The 21,249-nt window shown below is 44.8% G+C and overlaps 1 pseudogene across 1 annotated transcript; it reads left to right on the forward strand.

Annotated features, from left to right (window-relative positions):
- The first annotated feature begins 10,785 nt into the window (after nucleotides 1-10,785).
- LOC308650443 (vomeronasal type-1 receptor 3-like) lies at nucleotides 10,786-11,515 on the forward strand (annotated as a pseudogene). Its single transcript has one exon. The product of its transcript is annotated as a vomeronasal type-1 receptor 3-like (transcript).
- The last annotated feature ends 9,734 nt before the right edge of the window (nucleotides 11,516-21,249 follow it).

The raw sequence follows: 21,249 nt of genomic DNA on the forward strand, positions 1-21,249 counted from the left end.
TGGGGTTGTTGGGCTGGTCTTTACTTCTTGGGATGAGACCTCTTCTCTTTAAGGAAGGCCGGGTCCTGACACCAGGAGCCCGTGCTGCCAGCTGACCTTCTTTGCCTGCTGTACTGCGCTGCCCTCTCTGTATTTCCTGACCCTACTCATTGCTCTTTTTTTGTCATAAAAATGTGTCAAGATCTGACATTCCGTGTTCCTTACCAATCCGTTGGCTTATCAGCTTCACCTTCCCACCTCCACACCAGCACGGATTCCTGGAGACTCGGGATTGGCGGAGGGTGTGCTGATCCCCTTGTGTGGAACAGAGCCTTGGAACAGACCAATGGAGTAACAGTCCTTCCCTCTGCTGCTGCCAGCTGAGAAAACGGAAAGAACTTCCTTCAGGGGATGAGTCAGAAGATCAAGGAGAATGCTCATTCCTATGGCCCTTCTGTGAGTGTTTCTGGTGGAATTCAGAGTTTTCATTTCTGGAAAACAAACAAAACAAACTTGTTTTGTGGCGGCTCAGATGTCTTCTTCTTTCTAAATGTTTCTGATTAACGATCATTGATAACATAGTATCTACTTTCTTTTATATGCCCAATAAGGCAGTGGCACATCATATCTCTTGAAGGTAGGCCTGCCCTGTCCTCTCTGAAGCCTGAACTTTGGATTAGGAAAGAGTCACAGGTTGGTCAGCTCTGGGCTCTAGGTGGCAGGATGTTGTTTGCGGTTTCCCTTCTCAGCCATCTGGATCTCTGTTTCTCCTGGAAAAGAAACACTTGCTTCTAAGGGCTTCTCCTCATGAGTCAACAAGGCCTCGGCTCAGAAGGATGCCACTCTGGTGGCCATGCTGTGACGCCACTCCCTGCTTTCCCAGGGTGGGAACACTGTGTCTTCTGGGCAAGGACAGCTGTGCTTATCTTTGGCCTAGACTTTATTTTCTCTTCTGATTGGTTTATGATCATTCTTCGCTGTCCAAAGTCTCCCCTCTGGCTATGCACAGCTGGCTGCCTGACTCCTCACTTTAACCCTGCACTTGCAGCCAGGTGGCCTCAGACACTTCTCTTCAGCGTGCTCATTGGGAACCTTGCAGTGCTGACTGCCACTGCCTGGGCAGGGCTTTCAGGGTGCTAACCTGAGTCCCTCATGTTGTTTTGTTAAACCCAATGTACTGTTTTTGCATGAATCTTGTCATCTTCACTTTAGAGATAAAGCTGAGAATCAAAGAACAATAACTTCTGGTTTTTTTATGTTTCTTTTCTCAATTTAAAAGTTTTTGATTGAGTTTTTTATTGGTGCGTTATAATCAGGCATGCTAGTAGGATTCATTGTTACATATCCTTAAACGCACACGACATGAATTGGTCAGTGTCATTCCCCAGTACCTCCCCTTTCCCTCCCCCACCATCTACTTCCTTTTCATACAGTCTCCACCTTTTCCATTCTGAGTTTGACTTATTTTGCTTAACATAATGGTCTCCAATTCCATCCATTTTCCTGCAAATGACAAAATTTATTTCTCTTTATGGCTGAAAAAAACGCCATATTGTGTATATATACACCACTTTTTTTTTTTTTTTTGATCTATTCATCTGTTGATGGACACCTAAGCTGGTTCCATAGTTTGGATATTGTGAATTGTGCTGCTATAAACATGGATATGCATGTATCACTGCAGTATGATGATTTAAAATTTTCAAAATTTTCAGTTTAAGTACTGAGGAGTGGTACAGCTGGGTGGATATCCACACTGATATCCACTCTGATTTCCTTAGTGGTTGTACTGACGGACAGTCCCACCAGCAGTGTCAGGGTACTTCTTCTCCATTTCCTTTCCAGCATTTATTATCACTTTTTTTTTCTTTTCATGGTGCTGGGGATTGAACCCAGGGCTTTGTGCATTCGAGGCAGGGACTCTACCGACTGAGCTATACCTCCAGCTATTATTTGTTTTTCTGATGACTGCCTTTCTGAGTAATGTGAGATGAAGTCCCTGTGTAATTTTAATTTGCATTTTGATTGCTAATGATGTTGAACGTTTTTTTCACGTATTTGTTGTCCACTTATGTTTCTTTTTTGGAGAAGTGTCTGTTTAATTCATTGCCCATTTAGTAATTGAATTATTTGATATTTTGCTGTGAAGTTTTTTGAGTTCTCTATATATTCCAGATATTCATCTGTCAGAGAGTAGCTAGCAAGACTCTCCCACTCTATAGGTTCCCTCTTCACATTCTCAATCATTCCTCGCTGTGCAGAAAGTTTTTAATTTGATGCTGACCCATTTGTTACCTCTTGGCATTCTTTCCTGAGCTTTAGGGTCCTACTGAGAAAGTCCTTGCCTGGGCCTACTTGCTGGAGTGCTGACCCTACATTTTCCTCTCGTAGCTGCATAGTTTCTGGCCTAATTGTCAGGTCTTTGGCTCATCTTGAGTCGCTGTTTGTTCACAGTGAGATGAGGGTGACCGGACGTTTTCTATCCATGCGTGCACTGATGACCCCTGGACTTGGTTCCCTCGTTGGCTATTTCTACTGCAATGAAGGTAGGATTTCAGAGCCTCCTCGGGAAGCTGATTTAAGATCGTTGGGATTCATGCCCACTGGTGGGATGCCTGGATTCAAGGTAGTCCTACGGCCAGTGTTATGGAAACGGCACAGTGTTTTCCTAAGAGCTCTGTTTACTTTCCCTCTCACCTGCAGTCTGTAAGGCCCTTTCTCTCCACCTTGACCAACATTGGTTGTCTCTTGTCTTTTTGAGAACACCCACTCTACCTGGGGTGAGACGAGATCTTATTGCTTACCCTAGTGATTAGTGACCTTGAACAATCGTGTTCTTCTGAGAAATTCATACATAAGTCTGGTGCCCATTTTTAAATCAGGGCATTTGTTTATCTTGGCTTGTTGTTTTGTTTTGTTTTTACAATTGAAGTTTTAGTTTATTTTCCTATTGAATTTTGTCTTACATTTTTCTTTTGTTTGATTGTATATGTTTTTGTTCTTCAGTGTTTGGGATAGAAAACAGAGTTTTGCAAATGCTAGGAAATTACTCCATCAGCAAGGTATACCCATAGCCCTTGCTATTGAATTTTTATGTTTTTTACGTACAATCTGAATATTAAATTTTTGTGAAGCATATCTATTGCAAATGTTTTCAACTATTCTGTAGGTTTTCTCTTTTCCTTGTACAACAATTCATGTCCATTCCAGTGGCCTAGGGCTTTCCTGTTTACATCTACCAGTTTTACCGTTTTGGGTCCTTTACGTCTTTAATCCATTTGGAATTGGTTTTAACTGGTGAGAGGCTCTAACTTCATTGTTCTTCAGTGGGTAAGCAAGTTTTCCAGCACTGCTTTATTGAAAAGGCTGTTTTTCTCGGGCCTCTTCTAGCACCTTTGTTGAAGATCATGTGGCTACAGACATGTGGGTTCTTCCAAGCTCCCTACACTGTCGATCATGTATGAATCTTTCTTATGCTAACACCACGATGTCTTCCTTACCACAGTTTTGTAATATGCTTTGGTTCTATAATACTATAATGCCACCCAATTGTTCTTTTTGCTTAAGATTGTCTTGTTGACATTTTTTAATTCTTTGTAGAATTTCCATATACTTTTTCATAAGGGTCATGGCAAATGACATTCCTATCAACAGCATAAAAAGATAACCAAAATGCCATATTTTTATATCAAAAATCATTTTTTTTTCTCCACACCCACCTGCACTAATACTTTTTATGCATTGTCCATTAGAGAGCAGACAACCTCACAGGCATGAGGAGGCATCTTCTGGTGGTTTTGACTTACATTTCCCAGATGATCAGAGATGTTGGGCACCTGCTCACATACCTGCTGGACATTTTATGTTCTTCTTAGAAAATTGTCTTTTCAGACCCCTCGCCCATTCTTCAGTGGGGTGTTTGTGGTGTGAGTTTACAGGGAGAGAAGATCCACACCCTCGGGGAGAGGCGCCCTCGGAGTCATCTAATCGGCTTTGAGAAGAGCATCGAATGCTTTGGGAAAGCGCTTCCAAATGAGGTTTTGGAGGTGGTGACCTCTGTCTTGCCCCTCTCCTGGCTCTTCTGGCGGGCTTGCTGTGTGGACCAAGCCACTCTGCTGAGACTGTCCTGCAGAGTGTGGAGGAAAGGATGGAGAGTGGCCCCCAAATGGCAGGCGCTCCCACCCAGGGCCTCTCACATCCCGAGGAGGTCAGGGACTACTCTGACCGTGGTGTTGCTGGACCCACGCTTGGTTAAAGTGTCCTGAGGGACACTGAGCAGAAGACCTGGTTAAGTCTCAGAAATGAGAAGATGATAAACGTGTTAAGCTCCAGGGCGGCTTCCTCCATGGAGAGATAATGAAGACAAGTGATGAATCGGTCGCAGAGTATTCACTCTGTAGCATTCCACACAAAATCACAATAGAGGAGTGACATCGACACAGAAAAATGAAAATTATGGAATATTAGCAAAAAGTAGAAAATATATATGATTTCATTTATATAATGCTCAGGTATAAGTAAGGATTAGCATTTAAGAATAAATTGGTGCTAAAATAATAAGAAAATGCAAAGTAGTAATGGAAGCCAAAGTCCATCAGTGGTTGCTGTTGTGGGGAAGGGAAAATGACTGTACTGGAGTCCTCTTAGCCAGGGACAGACACCACTGCATGGCCTTTGCCAGGGCTGCTCAGGTGCTTGCTATGTGATTAAGTTGGCACAACGTTTATGGACTTGTGCATGCAGGGTAAGGGTCCAAGAGAAAAAGTTTAAAGATTTAAAAAATGCTATTTTGTAAATAGAAATTTCAAAACAGAAAAGATGAAGTTCTGAGATAATTTCATGGATATTTTATAGTAATATAAACTTCAGTGTATTTTTAAAGTTTCTATGATTGAATTATTTAAAAAAGTATTTGAGAACAGGAAAAATATTTGCAGTCAGTCTGATAGGCTTATAGCAAACAAAAATACTTAGAAAATGGAATTTGAAAGATTCTACCCATGCTACCCATGAAGTGGGCTTGAGATATATTTGAATATGCTGTGTCTGTTGCCGCAGCCCGGCTGGCTGCAGCAAAATAATGGGGGGGGGGGGGGTGAGGAACAACTTGTGTACATTGATACAGCAGGAGTGGGAGCCGTTTATTGCAGGACAGGAGGGGTATTTATACATTCCACACAGCTTATCTAATTAGCATAAACTAGATACAGCAGTCAACCAATAAGGAATCTCCACACTTAATGGTTTGCTGGCCTTACTTCACAAACCACTCCCTCTGGCATTTTGCCAGGCGCCATCCAGACTTGTTTACAGACCCTAACAGTCTGTTTCACTTTATCTGGGTATGAAGTGTATAAATCACCACTGTTCCAGTCTGGCCAGGGTCTCTGGGGGAACTGGGTCCCTTCTGTCCAGACGGAGGTACTGAGAAGAGGAAGGACAGAACCTGGCTTCTCATCAGCCACAGCCAGAGATGTACAGGGCCTTTGATCTACTTCTACAACAATCCCTTAAACCATCAATCCTCCTAAGAGACTAGACATTTCAAAAACAGGAGTGTGGTAAACTGGATTGTAGCACATCAGCTCCTTTGGCTATAATGCAAATAAAAACAAGAGTTTAAAAGGAAGTGTTTACTTGTACATTGCTGGTGGGACTGCAAATTGGTGCGGCCAATTTGGAAAGCAGTTTGGAGATTCCTGGGAAAGCTGGGAATGGAACCACCATTTGACCCAGCTATTGCCCTTCTCGGACTATTCCCTGAAGACCTTAAAAAAGCATGCTACAGGGATACTGCCACATCGATGTTCATAGCAGCACAATTCACAATAGCTAGACTGTGGAACCAACCCAGATGCCCTTCAATAGATGAATGGATAAAAAAAATGTGGCATCTATACACAATGGAGTACTATGCAGCAATAAAAAATGACAAAATCATAGAATTTTCTGGGAAATGGATGGCACTAGAGCAGATTATGCTTAGTGAAGCTAGCCAATCCCTAAAAAACAAATACCAAATGTCTTCTTTGATATAATGAGAGCAACTATGAACAGAGTAGGGAGGGAGAGCAGGAAGAAAAGATTAACTTTAAACAGAGACATGAGATGGGAGGGAAAGGGAGAGAAAAGGGAAATTGCATGGAAATGGAGGGAGACCCTCATTGCTATACAAAATTACATATAAGAGGTTGTGAGGGGAATGGGAAAATAAACAAGGAGAGAAATGAACTACAGTAGATGGGGTAGAGAGAGAAGTTGGGAGGGAAGGGGAGGGGGGATAGTAGGGGATAGGAAAGGTAGCAGAATACAACAATTACTAATAGGGCATTATGTAAAATTGTGGATGTGTAACCGACGTGATTCTGCAATCTGCATTTGGGGTAAAATTGGGGGTTCATAACCCACTTCAATCTAATGTATGAAATATGATATGTCAAGAGCTTTGTGATGTTGTGAACAACCAATTAAAAAAAAAATAAAAAAAAAATAAAAGGAAGTGTTTAGGACAGACCCTCACTCAAGTGAATTTCTATCTCTGCACAGTTATCAAGGCAGGTGAAGAACCTGGAGGGTTTGTAAGAGTAAATTTTTTGGATTTATGCACGGTCCATGAAAACCCTGGCCATCTCTTCTGGGCCACACTTCAATGTCGATTTATCTTGAGAATCTAATTGGATTTCTGCCTTGGCGTCTGCTGACTTTGTCTTTCTGCTGAATTTTACTGCTCACATTAGCAATTTGTAAAACTAGTGGGAATGAGCTTCTCTCCAGCTGAAGGTGGTGATGTGTTAAACCAGGAGAACTTCGGGAGTCCTGATACATTTGGCCAGAGCTGAGTTCCAATCCCACGTTCTAAAGTTCCGACGAGGGTGGGATTCGAACCCACGCGTGCAGAGCACAATGGATTAGCAGTCCATCGCCTTAACCACTCGGCCACCTCGTCACGGGGCCGTGACGCTGCTTTCTCCCACACAAGCTCAGGCAGGTGCTTGACGGACTGGACGGAGGACCCGGCCAGTGTCCGCACCACCCGCCACAGCCCCGCGGGAAGCGCGACGCCTCCGCGCGGCCAAGGCGCCCGCTGTGCTGGGAGACACCTGTGCGCGCAGGCAGCCAGGCCCAGCCCGGGTCGCCCTCTGCGCCTGGGAGCCCAGGTCTCAGCAGGGCGGTTGGTCACTCAGTGCAGCTGAGGCTGGGCTGCGACAGGGAGGAAGCTCGGGGCACAACCTCCACTCCTGGCTCCGCGTCACCTTCGTTATTTGTGGTCCGTCCCCCTACTTGGGCGGGTTTTCCATTCTGTGCTAAATGTGAGCCTAGTGAGATCCAGAGACAGTGAGTCAGACTGAAAGGGGGACCGGTCGGAGTGCGCAGGTGGACCAGCAGCAGAGGCCACCCTGTGTGAGGTGGGGCTCTGCTCTTGGGTTCAAATCTTGATGCTGCTATCTGTTGTCTGTGTCCTGAGCCAGGATGATCCAAACCCAGTCTCCAGCCAACCCCCCAAACCGCTTCTAAAGGGAGAGAAAGTGATTTTATTCCCGAAGAGATGCAGAACCGAGTGGGACACAGGAACTGCTCTGGAGGCCGCCAGCGCAGGGCCAGCAGGCACAGGCGGCAAGGACAGGCCTAAGACCCATCTCTTCCTCAGTTAGCACAATTGTCACCCCAGGCTCATCTCAGGGTGAGGTGGTGATCGGAGTAACTGGATACATTAACTGTCTTTATTCAAGAGCTACGACCTCTCACATAGATGCTATTCCTGAGCGTAAAGAAGGACTTGAAGGAAGGGAAGAGACTCATCCTGCGTGTCTCAGGGCTGTCCTCTCTCCCACCCCGGGAGCTGCACCTTGTTCAAGGACCGGTGCGGAGCTCAAGGAGAGTGGGCGTGAGTCCTGCTTTCCGCACGGTGCCGGGTGACATTTCCTAAGAAGCACAGGTTTCATTCTATTTCAGTGAATACAAAATAGTTGCTGAGAGGGTCTGAGCCTTAGGACTTCACTCTTCTGGCACCTGTAGGCACCTGGGCCAGCAAGACGCAGGGGCCCTTCACAGCAGATGTCCCTGTAGATGTGCTGGAGCGTTTGCCCTGGGTTCAGGATCTGGATTCATCAGAGAGCTCTGTGGTGTGCTCTGAAGTTCAGAGACAGAGGACTGCCTGCCTCTGGGAGACACTCAGCTCTCCTCAGGCTCCGTGCTGTCCTGCATTATGACTGCCAGCATCTTTAGCTTCCCAAGGTCTCTGCCCCTAAGTTTTGGTGTGTTACTGTGCTGCAAGGGGCAGCCTTTGCACTTGTATTATATTACCAGGGCCCCAAGTGCAGAGTGCTTAATTCAGAGGTATTCTTTCTGCATCCATTCGTCAGCTCTCTGTTCTTACACCTAACATTGTGCCATGCATGTCAGTCAACTTCGTTCTTTGTAGGTCTGCCATTTGGTGGACTTTCTGCAATGATTTTTATTTAAAAACAGTTTCTCTCTTGAGAATTAATCATTACTGGTGCTTTTCAGCCTGATATATTATTTGAGGTAACACTCTTTAAATTTAGTTGGTATTATGCAGCAAGCAACACTAATCTCACATTTGACTGTAGACAACGGGGCCTGGAATGGAGGGGCTTACCTGCTTCAGCTGCAGGGTGTTAGCCCGGAAGGGACACTGCACATCTCTCCGAATGCAAAGCCTGTCTTTTATAATAGTTCACGACACTGTTCCTAATGCAACTTGGGATAATATTCCTCCTCTGTCATTCTTCCTTCTGTCTGAGAGGCGTGTCAGGCTATGAAAGTCTGGGAAAGTGAGAGAATCCTGGGAAAATAAGAGTCACTAAAAAGATGTGAAAGAACAACAGGTTTGGTAAGTGCTCGGGGTACTGAGGCGTATTGACTGTAGTCACCTTTATGGCACCCCGTCTCAGAATAAGCAGTCCATCCACTTATTCCCCAGAGTTATTACAACTGCTATGCCTGTCACTAAAGCCTGTAGCCAAAGGCATCATGCATTTGACATTTAGGACTGTGTGCTGCCTTCTCTCCTGCATTGGCACAGTCTTCAGCCTCCCCTCAGTCAGAAGAGGAAACAGAGGTTGAAAGGCAGTAACTGATATTCCTAACCTCAGGGGCTGCCTGGTACCAAACCTGGGCACAGCCTGAATTCCTGCACTTCATGCTGCCAGAGACCTTCATCAGAGAGAAGCGAAAAGCAACCCTTTAATGATTTGCAGGAAGAAGAGTACGGGTAGGGTTGCAGAACGACACTTGAAGCACACAGAACTTATGTAAATCTTGGGTTTACTTCTAACAGCCTGGTTCCTTTGTTCTGCAGAAACCAAATCTTGGGTGAGATTGAGATGGGAAAAGGTAAAGTGTGAAAAGGTAACATCCTGTCCAAGCTTGCATGAGATCCACTGGGATGATAAAGATCAAAGCATTTTCCTATTGTTGACTACGTTAGAAAAAAAGACACAGCTCGGGCTTCCCCCAGTGTTCTGCAGCAGCCATAAAATGCCCTCTTGATCCTCTTGACTCTTCTCGAGTGACTTCGTTCATCATGCCCAATGTCTCTCAACTTACTTTTCTATAGAGAGGTTTTTCTGGGATTCCTAATTCATACACTGCCTTCCTCTCCTGACAGCATGTAGCAGGTGCGCATTCCTCACATCCTAACCCTTTGATACACACCACTGCATGCAGAACTGACCCAGCCTTCCTTTAGAGGCCCTTGAGGTCATCAGGGGAACTCAGATCCCTGCTAATGACCTTTAAGGAGGAGCTTTTGCTGGATTCTCTGGGGCACCCTCCCTGACTGCTTCCTGTTGTTTACTGGTTTTCTCAGGGAAGAGACTTTTTCCTATATGTCTTTGGCTGACTCAGCTTCAACTATTGGATCCAACCTGGAAAAACTATGTAGTTTGGCTTCATGTTGAGAAGTGTTAAAAAAACAAAATGAAAAAAAAAACACTGAATATTTGTAAGCAGTGAAATCACAGAATAATTTTGGGGTTAAGAAGTACAGAAATATGAAGGTATTTTCATTAAAGACAATACTTGAAGCAAAAAGCAAACTGAGAGATTGTCATGCTAACCAAAATGATGGATAGAAAGGAACATGCAATGAAATGGCAGACACTGAGGAAATTTAAACATGGATAAATTTACAAGATGTTAAATATGTTGACAGTAGAATTTTGTGTTTGGGTCGGGGCAGGGAAGGTAGACAGGTCAAGCATGAGTTTTTCAAATAGATTAATGAGAATATGATGGAAGGAAATAAAAAAGGCAGGAAGAAATTCTGGCTGGGGAACTGTGTGTTTAATGAACTATGCAGAGGCTTAACATAGGTGGGATATTACGGATTTCAACAGGTAGATGGGATTTCTTTTATGAGGCTTTGAAGAAATTTGGGGTGAAAAACTTGATTGAATACTAGTCCTCAAGATGGTGCTGGCTGTTACATAGAATGACAAATAAAGAGTGCCACAGGAAAAGGACTAATAACTTGGACAAAAATCTGCACTGTTATGTATATCCTGGCTGTTCTTATACTCTAGAAATTGCTGATATAAAATTGTTTTAGCAGATGCATCTTACAATTGCTGTGGCTTTCTTTACAAAGGTGTCTGCTGAATCCAAGCTTCCTGTCTGGAGATGGTTCTGAACCTAGTCAAGGGAACAACCTTCATGTTTCTAAGAGGACTAGGCATTGCTGGGAACACCTTTGTTCTTGTGAGCTACATTTACGTTTTCAGAGGCAGTGAGAAGAAACCTATCCACCTTATTCTCATCCACTTGTTTTTTGCAAATATCCTAATGCTTTTTAGCGAAGGAACACCAAGGACAATAGCCAGCTTTGGTTTGAGAAACCTCCTAGGTGACGTAGGCTGTAAGGTTGTGGTTTCCCTGGAGAGGGTGGCCCGGGGCCTGTCCATCTGCACCACCAGTCTCCTCACAGTGGTCCAGGCCATCACCATCAGTCCCAGAGCCTCCAGGTGGGGGAGGCTGCAGCCCAGGTCAGCATGGCACCTGCTTCCCTTGTTGCTCTTCTGTTGGATACTCAAATCCTTGATAAGCATGAACTTAACCATTTTACATCAAAAACATCAGCAGCCTAATCAGAAGTTAGCAAGAGGTACAACTACTGTTATTTTGTACCAAAAAACTTGATAATCAGGTGGATTTTTCTTGCTTTCACTGTCCTTCGAGATGCTGTGTTCCAGGGTGTCATGGGTGTGGCCAATGGCTACATGGTCTTCCTCCTCCACAAGCACCACCAACAGGTGCTCTACCTTCAGACCTCCAACTCCTCTACAGAACCCCCCCTGAAGTGGGGGCTGCTCAAAGTATTCTCCTTCTGGTGCTTTGTTTTCTCTTCTTCTATTGGACAGATTATTTTATGTCTTTATATTCAACTGTCTCCCTAGAGAATTATCCCATGGCATTAGATGTTCAAAATTTTCTGACCCTTGGTTTTGCAATTCTCAGCCCATTTGTGCTGATTCACAGAGACAGACATGTGGCTACATGCTTTCATGCTCACTAACAGAAAGAGACTTGGAGGAAATGTCCAATTCATCTATTCTTTCAATAAGTTTGAAATCACTTTTAGTTTTGTGTTGCTGTCTGTGATGCAAGACCCAGTAATTGTACATGAGACACACAGAGGTGCATTCTCAGACCTCAAAGTTGGTGACAGTGGACAAAGGCCATCAGGAACTAGAGGGACACAGCTATCTTCCCTTAGTCCTTCCTGCCACTCTTCAGGAAGCAGCTGATGTTCTCCTGCATGTTAGGTGGCTCTTTCATACCACCACTTCTGCTAGTGACAAGCAGAAGAACAATTTAGAAAATCACATCAAGATTATTTATATATTCATCTCCAGACCCAAGAAGCCCAATTCTAGGACCCAATCTTCAAAGTATCCATATAGGACAAACAGCATGAAGCCTATTTTAGATTGCAGTGTTATTTTTTAAAAAACTTCAATATCCAAAAAAGGGACTATTTTGCTTGTTATTTGAAGATATTCATAAATATCCATCCATCCAAGGGATTTTACAGAACTTGTGGAAAAATGAGTTCGAACTGTGATATGCAATAATATGTGGGGTGTAATTATAATTAGCAATTTCATTTTAATTAAATTATAAAGCTATGAAGGGTAATAGCATTTAAGTATAATATATATAATTGAATGTTATCTATATATGAACATTGCAAGAACACAAGAGAAACTAAAGATTAGTTACTTCTTTTGAGAGAAGGGAGGTTAATGGAAGCATAGTAGAATTTTTCTTTCTGCATTTTCTGATTTGCTAACCACTTGGATGCATTTTTTAACAAATGAGTGAAAAATCAATATTGAAAACAATTCATGGCTTATTTCAAAACAGCAGCTGTTAGAATCTTAATGCTGTCTGATCTGGTCAGTCTTCCTGTCTTTAGACATCTACAATGTGCTCTTTCTTCTTTAGGGAAATAACTATCTTCCTATTGCACATATTCATGGTGCAAAATATTAGAGGGAACACAGAGGGCTTTGCCCTCTATTGGGAAGGATGTTTCTTCTATGTCTCTCTCGTGGCCCTGGATATATTTGGGTGTTTAACTTCTCAAGAAAACGACAGTGAATGCACATTTGTTTTTGGTTTGCTCATACATGTCCACATAGACTTTAAGTATCTTAGTAACTCTATTATGTCATACTCTAATATGCTTATCAATTTATTTTCTTCGTATAACTGTGACTTGATGGAAGACCAGAAGTGTACCATCTAGCTCAGTTCCACAGTTCTCCTCTGACAGTCTCCTCTTAACATCTAGCATAAAGAACAAGACAAGGGCTGGGGATGTGGCTCAAGCAGTAACATCCTCGCCTGGCCTACGCGGGGCACTGGGTTCGATCCTCAGCACCACATAAAAATAAAAATAAAAAAAAGATGTTGTGTCCACCGAAAAAATAAATATTAAAAAAAAATTCTCTCTTTAAAAAAAAAAAAAAACACAACAAAGTGGCTCAAAGTGGCTCATTCCTGAATAGGTCACTGGTTATAGTTCAAGGGGAAGGAGTGCAGATCCTGGAAGGGAACGTAGGAATGGTGTGTAAGAGTGGAGTCATGAAGAACAGATGACAAAGTATCCAGTGAATAAAGGATATTTTGTGATTATTGGCAAAGGCAGCCAAGACATGCCTGGAGCTTGCTTTCCCTAAATAAGTGTTATTCTGTCTCCCTCCAAAAAGTCAGAATGGAGTTGAGAAAATTTAAATCCATCTCATGTCATCAGCAGAAAATAGAGAGAGAAGCACATGATTAAAATTGCAAAATATAAAATTGGATTTTTATTTTTTTAAAAAATATTTTATTTTAGTTGTAGTCGCACATGTTACCTTTATTTTATTTTTATGTGGTGCTGAGGATCGAACCCAGGGCCTCGAACATGCTAGACGAGCACTCTACCTCTGAGCCACAACTCCAGCCCCAAATTGGATTTTTATTTACACCATGCACAGAACTCATCTTAAAGTCTAATAAAAATGTAGGCTGATACTGAAATCAGAAAGCACCCAGTCAGGGTACATGGGAAACATTACTCGACTTTGGACCTGCCAGTGAGTTTTTTAATATGATGCTGAAAGTTGAGGAACTATAGAAAAATTACAAGTGAAACTTCATCAAACTAACTATTGCACAGAATGAAATCACTTATCACAGTGAGAAGGCCACCCATGGAATAAGAAAAATATTTGCAAACCCTATGACTGGTGAAAGTTTAATGTTCAAACTATTTAAGGATAACCTGGTTAAAATGGGCAGGGGCAGCTGGGTGTGGTGGTGCACACCTGTAATCCTAGCTGCTTGGGAGGCTGAGGCAATACAAAATAGGGTTGGGGATGTGGCTCAGTGGTCCAGAGCCCCCAAGTTCCATCCCTGGTACCAAAAAAAAAAAAAAAAAAAAAAAGGCAGAGGCTGGGATTATGGCTCAATGGCAGAGCATTTGCCTTGCATCTATGAGGCACTGGGTTCAATTCTCAGCACCACATAAAAATAAATAAATACTGATCAAGGATACTAAAAAAAAAAATGGATACTAAAAAAAAAAAAAAGAAATTTAAAAAAATGGGCAAGGGGCCTGAAAAAATGTTTTTCCAGAGAAAATATACAAATGTCTAACATATATGTGAGCAGGCCCACACATCAGTAGTGCAAATCACAACCAAAATGACACCACCTCACACCTGTTAGATTGACTGTTATTCAGGAGAAAAGAGATGGTAAGTGTTGTCAGGGGAACAGGGGAAAAATGACCTGTGGATATGGAAAAGTGACTTTGGGTGTCTTTTGTACTCTGTCAATGGGAATACCAGTTATTATAAAAGCAGCATGGAGATTCCACAAAAAATTTAAAATGCAGCCAAATCAATTTGGAACAAAAATAAGAAAGCAGGAAGCATCACACGATTATAGGATGCAACACACTGCAAGACTGTTAATCAAAACATCACGGTATTGGCATAAAACACACACATTGATGGGACCCAGCAGAGAGCCTAGAAGACATCCATACATCTGCTGCCACCTCATTTTCAACAAAGGTTCTAAGAACATGCATTTGAGAAAGGAAAGGCTTTTCCATAATGGTGCTGAGAAGTTGCAAGTCCACAAGGAGGAGAATGTCACTATTCTCTGTGTCTCTCCAGCCAAAAACTTTTTCAAAATGGGTTAAAGACTTCAGTGTAAGACCTGAAACTATGATAATCTAGCAGAAAACCTAGGGCATGAGAATGGGAACGAATTTTTGGTCTAGACGTCAAAAAGAGAAGCAAAACTAGACAAAAGCATTCATCAAACTAAAATACTCCTGACAGAAAAAGAAAAAAGGAACAGACTGAAGAGACAACGTAGGTCATGGTTGGAAATACCAATCGTCTGCGCCTCACCAGGGGCTCACAGGACACATATAAGAAACAGAGCTCAATAGCAGAGGCCCAGAAGGGAGCTCAGTGGGAGGCAGCCTCCCTCACCACAGGCAGGGCTCTGGCTGCATCCTAAGCAATGCAAACAAATGAACAAGAAACAACAAACAGATGGAACAAAATAAAAGCGTCCATAATGAAACACACAGATGAAAACTTCAATAGCAATAACAAAATTCCCTGAGTTAAAAATGGGCAATAGACTTACATATACATTTCTCAGAAATACCAATGTTCACCAGCACCAATTCTCAGGGCAGTGAAAGTCAAAACCACAATGAAATATCACCTCTCTCCAACTAGAAAGGCTGTTACCAAAAATAAAAATAAAAAAGGTCACACCTGCTGGTGTGCGTGTGGACTGGGTGGGGATGCACACGAGTGCTGCCGTTATGAAATCAGGAGTAGGGCCTCCTAGGGAACAGCAGCATGAGCCCAGACAAACACCTGCGTGCCTCAGGACGGGCCCTAGAGAAGAAGTGGCCTCCTTCCAAGCCCAAGCCTGTGGTGCAAAAATCAACCAACCAACGAACCATTCAGTCAAAGAAAGAAACCCTAGTGGGAACATGAATACCGCAGGAGGAGGAGCAAATGTTCCGGCTGCCGTTGGACTGTTTTGGTTCGCGGGTTTCTTTGGTGGAATGAATGAAACGCACAATGGAATGAGCGTGAGTAGGGTTACTTCTGACTAATCAGAGGGACTCCTGGGCGCCCGGGAAGGACGACACCGTGCCAGTCAGTCGCGCAGGATCAGCGGGTGCAGGGACTACAGGGTCCACGTCTGGCGGGGACAGTAGGTGTCCAGAGCTGTTCAGGGCGGCTCTGAGCAGGGGGCAGGAAGCCCGAGACAGCGTCTGCGATGGGCCTGGTCAGCGGCGGAGGGAGGAGCAGCGGTCGTACCAGCTGGTCGGTCACCCAGATGCCCCCGCAGCGAGGCGGCTCAGTCACCAGGTGAACGGGGCACAGGGGTCAGCGCAGCCCAGCTGCTGCGCTCTGGCCTCAGTGTCAGGACATTCCAAACCTCCCTTCTCCTGTTGGGCCAACTGTCACAAAGAGCCACCGGCTCCTCCTTGGAGAGCCCTGGTTTGCAGCAGGCGCGGCCCCCACCTGCCTGATGTTTGCCCCACCCCTTCCTCCACCGCTTTGGGTGCTCAGCCCAGGTGGGTTTTTATCTAGAAGGACCTCCCTGCCTCCCTTCCAACAATCCAGCCCATTCTCCGTTTAGCCTGGCTGAATGTATCCGTGCTCTGGTTATTAATGTAAAGGTTACTTTTTAAACGTACTTTTGATCAGAGTTAATTAATCACACTTCTTTTTTTATTGGTTGTTCAAAACATTACAAAGCTCTTGACATATCATATTTCATACATTAGATTCAAGTGGGTTATGAACTCCCATCTTTACCCCAAATAGATTGCAGAATCACATCGGTTACACATCCACATTTTTACATAATGCCACATTAGTAACTGTTGTATTCTGCTGCCTTTCCTATCCTCTACTATCCCCCCAATCACACTTCTTAAAGACTCAATTACTTGAGAAAGACGCGCAGCAAACCCGCCCCCTTCCTCTGTCTGGCTCCCCTGGCACAGGCAAGGGTTCTCAGCCACTGGCTTTTGATCTGCTGCTCCGTGTTCAGGAGCGCCTCTCCAGATGCCAGGCCATAGCGGGAACAGCTAGCTGTCCCTGACATTAATTTCTTCTTCCAAGAAACAAACATTTGAGGCCTTAGCCACCCATGCAGATGACAAGGTACAACTTTCTTTGACAGTAAGGGTGGCCTCTGACGGAATTCTAAATAAAGGCATGAGGAAGTGTATACCAGGAACGAAATATCCTTCTCTCTTCCTCCTGGATCTGCTCTGGGAAAAGGCCAAGTCACAGGAATGAAGGAGGTGACAGGGAAGGAGGCTGGGCCCAGCCACACTGCAGGTATGAGGGAGCCGGGACCTGGGAGGGAAGATGATGACCAGCACCCTGAGCCAGAGGTGACTGTGGTACTCACACCTCAGATTCTCTGCTTTCTTGAAGCTACGGTTCTTTCTGGTCTTTGCTACAAAGGCAAAATCATATTTTAACTAATACATACACTTTTATTGACACCTATGTAAAAAAAAAAAAAGCTTCTCTCCCCTCACCTTAAACACCTCCACATAAGGCACTCTTCCTATCAATTTTCTTCCTACTTGTATAATAACTTGGCAGAACTGTGATTCACCACTTCGTAATTATGGGCAAACATCTTTCACCTGTATTGTTCTGAACATAGTAGTTGTTTTTTAAAATCACCACCCACAGATAACCACAAAACATTTTCCTGAATTGAGACTTCTATACTCCCTAAGCAGTGCTCATTGGGATGTCTCCTACCATCTCTGATGTGTTCCCTTGCCTGCCACTGCCACTGCTGGGGACAGTGGCTTCCCAAGCATTTCTCGATATGCCTTTTCATTGTGGTGGCACACATTGTAGTTTCCTGAGAATTTCTTGGAAATGTGACTTTAAATACTTGTGTGCTGGGAATATTTTCTTTCAGGACTTTGAAATTTGTTCCAGGATTAAGAATTCTTCCTCTATTACTTTCTTATTGCAGTACATGTTACAGCTGACAAAACAATATCGGCACATTAATATTAACTAAAAGTTGTAGTTTACATTCACTCTTTGTTGTACCTTCTATGGGTTTTCCCAAAGGTTTAATGTCACACGTACTGTGTGTAGCCTGTTGGACTGGCTTCTTGCACTTAGCAGCTTTGAAGTCCCTCCACATCTCATTGCGCTTTGTTGGTGAATAATATCCCATGGTACCAGTTTGTTTATTCACTCATCTTTTGAGGTATATCTTGGTTGTTTCTGAGCTTCTGCAATTGTGAATAAAGGTGCACAGGCTTTTGTGTGAACACGTTTTCAGCTTATTCTGGTAATCGCCAAGGAGTGCGGTGGCTTAAGTCTCCCCTTAAACTTTTACTCCACTTTATGGATGATGTCCTCCACATTTTTTCCAGTTATTCTATCACGTTGTTCATTTCTACTCTTACAATTTCAAGTAACTTCTCTACTGAATTACCTTTCTGTGTAGCAATCACCTCATAAATTTCTTCCCTCTACCTAATATTTTTCTCATTCACTTTTATCTGTCACTCACATTCACTTTAGGTGTATAGTGATCTTTTTTCTTTAAATTTTTAAATCTAATTTGTTATACCTGACAGCAGAAGGCATTATGTATAGTGATCTTTGATTGCTGGTGCATAGTGATAAATTTGGCCCTAAAAATAAATTGAAACTGAATCTGTGGACCTAGTTTCCTGACTCAGGGCTTCATTGGAGGATGATCTATCCAGACACTCAGAGCAAAATATTTAACTTGTGCAGGGAATGGTGGTGTACACCTGTAATCCCAATGGTTGAGGAGGCCGAGGGAGGAAGATTGCAAGTGTAGAGCCAGCTTCAGCAATTTAGTGAGGCCCTAAACAACTTAGTGAGACCCTGTAACAAAATAATAAATTAAAGCTCTGGGGATGTGGCACTGTAGTTAAGTGCCCCTGGATTCAATCCCTGGTGCAAAACAAAAACAAAACAACCCAAAACAACACCCCCGCCCCCAACTACAAAACAAAACAAACAAAAAAACTCGTGGGATAGAAAATTTCCTTGAAGAAGGCTCACTCCCTCTCCAGCCTAGATGGCATAAACTCACTTTCTGAATTCTGAGAAAGATCTTAAAGGGCAGAAGTTAGAAGCTCCTTTGGAGTGACGCCACCTATTACAAACTACAGGATTAAACTAAAATGCATGTTACAAAGAGTCAAAGTAGTCCACCTCCGCTCTGCACCGAGTACCTGCCTCTTCCTACTCAGGGGACCCTGGGGACTGGGCAGAACAAGGGAAGGCAGACACATCCGCTCTCACAACAGCAGGGCGCAGCCGGCTGAGAATGGGGCCAGGCAGCAGGGACTGGCCACCAGAGCCAACACCAGGTCATCTGGAGGAAAAGCCTCGCTGCAGCCAGCAGTAGCCAGACCCCCGGCTGCTGTCCTCCTCCTCTGTCTGTTCCTTCAAGTCCCAGTGAAAATTCACCTGCGCCTTCTCACGGATTCAGAAGGTTCCCTCAAACCTCAGGACCCGGGTGAGGACACCCGGGGTCCCTGTTCATCCTAAGGCGTGGTGTGGCTTGGTGGACAACACACACAGGATCTGGCTCCAGCCCGGTAGGTGGCGGTGACAGGGTGACACCGCAGCTTTCTTCCGGAGGTCTCTGAGCGCCACACTCCCAGTCCAGTGCGTCCTTGGAACTGCGATCAGTGACTGGAGTTGAGTGACTTGCCATTAAGTCCTGGGGAGCAAGGCGCTTTCCTTGGGCATCCTGTCCGGTGCAGCGCCCACGGCATAACAGTGCTACCGTTTGCGGAATGAGTAAGTCACGTCCACCTGGCGCGACAGAGGAAGGACCGAGGCTGGGGCCCCTGGACCACCGCGCGGGCTTCCAGGTCTCCGACGCCGCCAGCAGAGCCGGCGCTGAGAGGGTGGCGGCGACGCCGGGTACTGAGACTCAGGCTGCGGGAAGAGCGCCTGCGAAGGCACCGCGGCACATCTCACCTGGCGCGCGCTCGCGGAGGCGCGTAGGTGCGCACACGTCACACGGCGCTCGCTCACGGAGGTGCGCGCACGTCACACAGCGCTCGCTCACGGAGGTGCGCGCACGTCACACAGCGCGCGCTCACGGAGGTGCGCGCACGTCACCCAGCCCGCAGCGCGTGTGCTCCAATCCAGTGTTCTGGGTTCGCCGCTCGCCGTGCCGGCCGCAGCCCGGTACCTGCAGCTAAGGACCGTCCCCAGGAGCGCTGCTCGGTGCCCGAGGCGCGCCTTACTTGCCCCGACGTGAGAAGCTGCTGTTTAGGATTCCTTAGGAAAAGCAAAGGGCTGTCCGGGCCTGGAACCTGGCCCTGAAGTGGGAATCGCACTGCCGGACCGACGCGCCGTCTCCGGCCACGTCCGTGGTCCTGTAATGACAGCGCCCAGCGTCGTCTTTGTCGTCTCTCTGTTCCGGAGCAGCAGTTGCCGCTGGAGAGTCACCGCTCTAAAGGGACCGGTCGGAAGGGCTGGTTCTGGCACCGGCCCTTGGTGGCTTAGCGCTAGCGCTGTCCGCCAGCCCCTCCTGTTTCACTTTGCGAGACCAGAGCAGCTTCACTCTTTTCACTTAATGACATTGTTCGGAAATTCACGTTCTGAACGTTTGTCTGGCTCTTCTTTGAAAGTCGGCTTCTGACAAGGATTGCATTTGGAAACAAGCAGCTGGGATCGAATCCACTGTGAGAGCGCAGTTTCTGGACATTTTTCTTCAGGGGCATCAAGAAGTTAATATTTGGTTCATCAGCTTCTTCTACATAAAAAAAAAAAAATCAAAGTTATTTCTAGTTAAAATTTCTAGTTAAAGTCTTCACAAGCCATTAAGTGATAATCTATGCCACATTTTGAATCATGTCAAGATGGATGTATTGAATTAATACATTCAATATCACCAAATTTGATGTATCCCTCATTGTTCCTTTTCCAGTTTTCGTCTTTGATTCATGTAACTTATTTTCTCAGAACTGCCTTTTATTTTGATAACATGTTTATTTTTTGTTGCCAGGACTGGAACCCAGGGTTGCTTAACCACTAAGTGACATTCCTAGCTCTTTTTATTTCTTATTTTGTGATAGGATCTTACCAAGTTGTTTTGCCCCTCGATAATTTGCTGAGGCTGTCCTTGAACCTGTGATCCTCTTGACCTCCCAAGCTATTGGGATTTGGCATGTGTCATGTGCCTGGTACTCAGGATTGTCTTTTAAAACCCAAACTCATCCTGTGATTTCACTTCTTGTGAATTTTCTAGACCTGAACATCAAATAAACTGCAAAACACGTGCTCTTACCCTCAGCTGTCAAAGGTTAATCAGACAAAGGCCTCCAGGAAGAAGCCTGCAGCATGAGTTAGAATATGGATTGCAGGCAGCCAGGAACCAGGAGATGCTACCTAGCAGTGACCCCAGAAAGGCCCGACTCCCCACTGAGTGAATGCAAGGGCCTCCTAGGGAAGCCTGGACCACGTCTGGCTTATCAAGGGGGCTCAGGAGAGGAGCATTCCCTAGGTGGTATGGTGCTGTGCACGGTGAGATGAGAGCGGATTATGGAGTAGGAATCTCCAGTGAAGACGGGTATAGCAAGGGACTGGGGCCCCAGGGGTGGGGGAAATGTGTCTTCACTCAAATGGGGCCATGCTGGCATTACAGCTTCTGCACAACCCAGTCTGCAGT

The sequence above is a fragment of the Spermophilus citellus genome (genome assembly GCF_964194105.1).
Source record: "Spermophilus citellus genome assembly, chromosome: 5".
Taxonomy (NCBI): domain Eukaryota; kingdom Metazoa; phylum Chordata; class Mammalia; order Rodentia; family Sciuridae; genus Spermophilus; species Spermophilus citellus.